Genomic DNA, 7,196 nt, shown 5'->3' on the forward strand with positions numbered 1-7,196 from the left:
GTTAAGACATTCATCACGGACAACGGACAAAGGCTCTAATTTACGGAGCGTCTGTGAAATTTACGGACGGTTGGTCACCCTACGTGTGTGTGAGGGGATTGGGTAGATAGAAAGACGGGGTCGTGGATTAAGAGGAGGACGCGGCCGTATGGAGTACCCCTTCTTTTTGAACAGAGGGGATTCATTTATCCCCTTGTAAGGCGAACTGAAGATTCGCTGCATCACCATCACTGTGACAAGGCCCCCAGATACACTTGAAGTGTGACCTCCCAGACAACACCCTTAGCTCCTTAGCTTGAGAATGGCACAGCAGGGGTCTATGAGTGCCCACCATTGTCCTTATCATGCCTAAGGATGTGGGAATGTGACACATTTGTTCTCTGATGGTGGTTTAACACACCAGCAGGAAGCAGACACATCAATCCTGAGTATTGAATCGTAGCAGCAAAAGATACACCAAGAGGTATATTCACGAATTAGCAGCACTTTATCGCAGCCAAAGTTGTGATAAAATTACCCCACCATTCACAAGCTGATGCTAACAGCCCACAGCACCAGTTTTCCCATGATAGCAGCCGCAAAAAACATCGCCACAGAGGACCCCGGCAACTATCGCTAATGAGATGCAAAGTAGGCGTTCCTGTGCAAAAAAGCCGTGACAACACCACACCTCAACATTCACAACGACCAGCCAGATCGGTGATAAGAACACAAAACACGCGATAAGACGCGTTAGCAGCAGGAAATTAACACCTGCTCTGACCTGGTGTGAAGTTGGATGACAACCTGCACCGTAAAAGGGAGCCCAGCCCACAGCCACACCTGAAGACAAACAGATGCCATGGAGCAACTGAACATGCAGAACGGATACCCAAGAACGCAACAACACCCACCAACACCAGGCCCTCAATACCTTCCCCCAGTCATACAGCAATGCAATCACCAACACAAAACACCATACAAACAAATACCAAAACAACCATTCGGATGAGACCTAGCGGATCCTCACAGGACTATCCGTAGGACACAGCCTGGATCACTAAATCCAATAGAAGAAAGCATGCCATGCTTCCAACAAAGGAAAGAGAGGGAGAGAGCGAGGGAGAGAGATGGAGTGAAATTGCTCAAGCAGCGCAAGGCCTTGCAGGGCACCTGCCTCCACATGCCAACACATTTGTGTGCATCGCCATCCGTACACCATGAGCCCAAGGCCGTGTCCCAATCTCAGCGGCAAAGCCACATCATATTCCGAAAACGCAAGTAGAAGTCAGACAAACATCAGGGATGAAAGCTCTATTGTACCAATTGATGCAGCGCTACTCCAGAATTATTTTCTAAAACCACATCACATTTCCCTGAAGTACCAAATCATACACCTACTCATCAGTGGGGCCCATAACACTGCGAGTTATTCACAAAACACTTCCATCCTACTTCATGGAGCGGTGAGATTCAAAGGAGAGCTGCTATATCATAGCGGACTGTCTAAATTAAAACGAAATATGTATACTATTTGCACCTGCAGTTTAAATAAGTTTTACCATGGTTTTTTATCAACAAGATATTTTATTCAGACAAACCACCATTATGGTCAATGGATCTGCAAGTAAAACATTAGGCGTAGGAAAATACAAAACCAGCTTAATTCTCCATTTATCTAATTTTTATTAAAACAAAGTTTAGCATGTCTAACAGTTTATTCACTTTATTTATTTTCTTTATTCAAAATTTACTTTAAAGGAGTAACATTTTTTTTTATCTCAAACAGTTATATTCATTTTTTCAGGGATTCAGAAATAGACATTATTATTTAGATTTCAGAACACAAATATTAGCAAACGACAGGTAGTTTCCAAAATTAATTCTTTCCTAGCTTCCCTAACTAATACCCTCATCTAAAGCTCAGTTCTCACTCAAAGAAATAAAACATTTATTTAAGAATCTTACATCTCAGGAAATCAGCATACTGACAGCATCTCAGGAGGAAATCGAAAGAGAGTTTTTTCTTAAGGAAAATCATGACTTTTTATACCTTTTTCACTAACCTTATCTATCTACAAAAGTAACTGTCAGTACAAACTCAAGTTCTGATTGGACAATTTGAGGGTGGATGAGCATCACCTCATCATTCTAATATTCAATTTCTGTGGCATCAGCTGAATTTAAAGAGTCCTTTGTTTGAGAAAGTCTTTGGCCTAGTCACATCCTCAATTAGTAACTACAGGTTTCTTTCCCACGATCAGTAACTCAAATGTTCATTCTTTTGGCAGTCATCAGGACTTCCAGGGTAAGCCGTCCTTGAACCGTTCTCGCTCAGGCACAGGCAGCTCACATTCAATCTCGGCTTTGGGCTGCACATGCTCAGTTTATCTTCCATTCACAGTTATTAAAGCAGCCATCTTTTTACTAGGCCTCACGGACCAGAATGGGAACTATCATAGAAACAAACACAAATAAATGTTAATTTTTGAGTTATAGACCTTCTGTTTACCTCCCCTCATACTAAGGTTTCCCCATTAGTTGTTACCTAGCAAAATAAGCAACACCTATGCGTGATATACTCACTTATCTCCATGTTTTTGCCACAAAACACATAAACAGAAAGCACATATATGCCGCTTTTGATTAATTTAAAGCTTTTCCATTAATAAACAACATAACAACATTACTGAATCAGTCAGTTATAGTTCTCCATGCAAGCAGATTAGTATTCCCACGTGTATTAGTGTGTGCATTGTATACTACGTTGATTAGTTTTTCCAAATCACACAATGAATAAAGATTACAGTTATGAGGAAATGACTTCACGAGGGGTATACAGAATTTAGTTTCTTCACCTCTTTCCATCAACTCCCTCCTTTGGTGATCTTATCACCAAATATCTCCCAAACTTGTGCAAATTTTATCCAAACATGTTTCAAGTTCTTCAGATTAGTATGGTTTATACCCTAGTAACTTCTTCTCTTGTTTCTATAAAGACCTTTTTCTCGAAATTCCTCCATTTCTATATCACAGTTTTCTCATTCTCGTTTTTCTTGAATTGCTTTCTTTATTGACTTTCTAACATTCCTTCTTTTTCTATATATGCAACATAATCTTAACATGAAAAACACTAATACTATTATTGTTACTGGGATTAGTATTTTACCTATAATTGAACTACCTATTTCTTGAAACCAACGTTTAACTGCTGAAAAACTTTTACCAAGTCGTTCTAGAACACCGTCAACCTCCAGTGGTTCAATTTCCTTATGCTATTCTGTAATGTTTGTAACTGTACTTTTTAATATTTTGACTTTTGTCTGGAATGTAGGTGCAACAGTGTTGTACCTTCAAAATTCCACAAACTCCTCCTTCTTTAGCCAATATTATATCCAGAGCAAGACGATTCTGCATCACCATAGCTCTCATAGCAACCATTTCAGTATTTACCATTAAGAATCCACCTGCTGTGTCTGTTGACAAACGATCTACTATCGTTGACAATCTTCGAATTTGGTTGCATTAAAAGATATTTCCACTGCTGGTATCAGTGCTCCAAAAATATTGCCTATTATTTCGATTACACTCTCCCTTTTTCTACGACTTAAAGGTTTACCTATATCAGGTATTCCATTAGTACCTCTATCTACATGAAAGATTTTAGGAAAGACCAGACCCACGTAGCATGTCCCATACCAGTGGTCCGGTAATCTATAATAAGCTTTGTTCCCACATATAAAGTATATAGTAGGGAAAACTGGAAAACTGGATCTTTTTCACCTTTAAATCCCCAAACCCCTATGATTCTATAGGTGTCTTTACATTGACTCGCTCTCACAAAATAATTGTCATACACAGTGTTGTCTCTTCTAATACAGAATTTCCCTAACAATGGAGTGTCTATATTTATGGCCACGTTCACATTTCTATCATCAAGAGTTTCATCTTCAAATGTCCAATATTTAGATTTCTCATGTTTCACTTTTTCACTACGTTTATAAGCAATTCTTCTCTCTTCAACCATATCTTAAAATGCTTTTTCCTCACTTCTCATTTTACAAGTCAAATTATTTTTGAAAGCGTTTTCGTGGCTCAATTCATCCTTTTCCAAAAAGAATTCCCCCATTACTCTAGCAGGCTTGACTTTATTCATGGCATCAATTACTTTCAACTTTGCAAATACATCATCTGAATTGGAATAATAGTACTCTAGTTTTCCAGTTTGATAAAACAGACTTGCAATCACACTACACGTGACACCATATGTAAGTGGAAGATGGTGGTACGTTACCCCTTCTGAAAACAGATGCAGGTAATTTTACACATACATAACAGTCACTAGCATCCATTGTCCTAACATATTCAGACAACAATCTTGAAAATGTATTTTTGGTGTAGTCACTAATTGACCTATCTTGATGCATTTCTGGTCTATATACATGTTGTTTATTAGACTTTGATTCACCATTTTGTTCATTTAAACTCACATTATGTTTCAACTTCACTAAGTTATCCTGAAAAGGAATGACAATAGCTAAAATTATCCATATCAATATTAATAGTCCTGTACATATTAAAAACACATTCTACACCATTTTCTAAAAATAGAACATTTTGTTTTGTGCTCATTGTTAGTCATTTTTATTTTTACACAGCGATCTGCCTTACAATTCCCTTAGACCTTTGTCAGCTATAGGCTTTCACCTTTCACTTACAATGTTCTCTTTATGTCAGGATTCCAGGTTCCGTCTTTACCTTGTACCTTTCATCAATTATCACTTTTCTCTGTGATTCAGTTCTTTACTCACTTTTCCCACATTTTTGCAATCCTGTTTTTTATTGGTCCATTTACTTGTTCAACTACCCCTGAAGCCTCAGCTCTGTAAGCACAATGCAGTTTCTGACTAATTTCCAGAGCTTCACAGATCATCTGTAATAGCTCGTTCTGAAAGTGGCTGCCTCTGTCAGTTTCAATCGTTACTGGAAATCCATATCTTGGGATGATTTCTCGTAAAAGCAACTTTGCAACAGTTAACCCATCATTTCTCCTCGTGGGGAAAGCCTCCACCCACCAAGAGAACAGTCATATGATCACCAAAACATACCTGAGCCTGTTACAAGGTGGAAGTTCTATGAAATCAAACTGCATTCGTTTTAATGGACCTCCCTCCCGTCCTATGGTTCCCAGACTCACAATTGTTTTTCTGTTTGGATTAAACTGTTGAAATACCAAACATCTCTGGCACAGACTTTCAGCAGTCATCCTGAACTTAGGATTGTACCACGTCTGTCTAAATAGACGAAGCATGGCATCTCTTCCAACAGGAGCTTGACGATGATACATTCGGGCCATATTTGAGATCATGCTATCGGGCATTACTGGTCTTTCATCTTTGTAAACCCAAATTTCATCTTCCTCTCTTTGTCTACCTCCTGCTTTTAACCAGACATTTTTCTCTTCTTCATCAGCTTCTTCCTGCATTTGCCTCTTTCCTACCAAGTCTCAACTACTGTGGTTAGCATTAAAGGACTTGAAACATGTTCTCTTTTCTGTCCCGATTTATGGATGCAAGATTTTTGGCACAATATTTTGCAATGGAATCTACATACCTGTTACCTCGAGTTATGTAGTCATTTCCCTTTTTATGAGCTGCGCATTTCACGACTGCAATCTTATCAGGCAATTGAATTGTGTCAATGAACATTCTTACGAATTCAGCATTACGTATAGGGGATCCTGCACAAGTTAAATAACCTCTTTGGGACCACAGTTGTCTGTAGTCATGGACAACCCCAAATCCATACTGACTGTCAGTCACTATGGTAACCTTAATTTCCTTTCCCAATTCACATGCTCGATTCAAAGCAATCAATTCTGCTATTTGAGCAGAACGAATTCCTTTCAGACAAGATGCTTCCAGTACATCTGCCACTGTGCAGACTGCGTATGCAGCACTCATAACACCTTCAGTTGTTCTCAGACACGAACCATCAACAAACATTAGATAATATGATCCAGGCAATGGCTCACCTCTGATGGCTGGTCTTGGTTTGGTACAGTATTCAAGAACATCTAGGCATTTGTGATCAACCTCACTTCAGTTTCCATGGTATCAGGCAATGGCGTAGAAGGAATAATATTTACACATCTAGAGATTGTCACATTTTCTGCTCCCAGAATTACTTTCTCGTATTTGGTCATTCTATTATTGTTAAGGTACTGGATCTTCATCCTAGTGAGAAGTATCTCCACAGAATGAGGTACATACATACACCCTCACAGGAAATCCCATCACTATTCCTTCACTTTGTTCTGGACGTATGCTTGTAGCTGCTACTGCTTTTAAACAGCCTGGCAATGCCTTTGCAACTGGGTCCAAAGCAGCTGAGGAATATGCAATTGGCTTTCTCAGTTTTCCATGTCTTTGTATTAGCACTGACAATGCACATCCTTCTCGTTCACTGCAATACAGTTCAAACTCTTTTCCATAGCCAGGCATCCCTCAAGCTGGTGCTTCATATAAGCTTGTTTTAACTGTTCAAATGCTTCCATCTCAGTCTTGGTCAATACTATAGGGTCTCTGATATCTGCTCTGGTTAATCTTTGTAATGGTTTTGCTATCAGTGAAAATCCACTAATCCATTTTTTACAGTAACCTACCATTCCCAGGAACATTCTTACTTGCCTTTGGGTTATTGGTGGCTGCATTCCTTGTATCATTTTGATTCTCTCTGCAGTGACTTGTCTGATTCCTTTGGCAATCCTATGACCTAAGTATTGCACTTCTTTCTGACAAAATTGTAATTTTGATGGAGACACTTTATGTCCCTCCTCTGCCAAATGATTCAATAATGCAACGGTATATGTTACACATGCATCTTTTGTCCTCTATGCCACTAGGAGATCGTCAATGTACTGAACCAATACAGACTCTCCAGGCATGCTCAACGTTTCTAGTGGTTTCTTTAGCAACTGATTGAAGATAGATGGACTCTCAGGATACCCCTGAGGAATTCGGCACCATGCCAAAATACGATCCCCGAAACAGAACGCAAATATTGGCTGGCTTTCTGGGTGCAATGGAACAGTAAAGAACGCATTACACAGATCAATCACAGTGTAGCATTCTGCATCATGGGGAATTTGATATAAAATCACTGCTGGATTTGGTACAATTGGACAACATGGGACAACTATTTCTAAGGTCCTGTAC

Source organism: Lissotriton helveticus, chromosome 3_1 (genome assembly GCF_964261635.1).
Source record: "Lissotriton helveticus chromosome 3_1, aLisHel1.1, whole genome shotgun sequence".
NCBI lineage: Eukaryota > Metazoa > Chordata > Amphibia > Caudata > Salamandridae > Lissotriton > Lissotriton helveticus.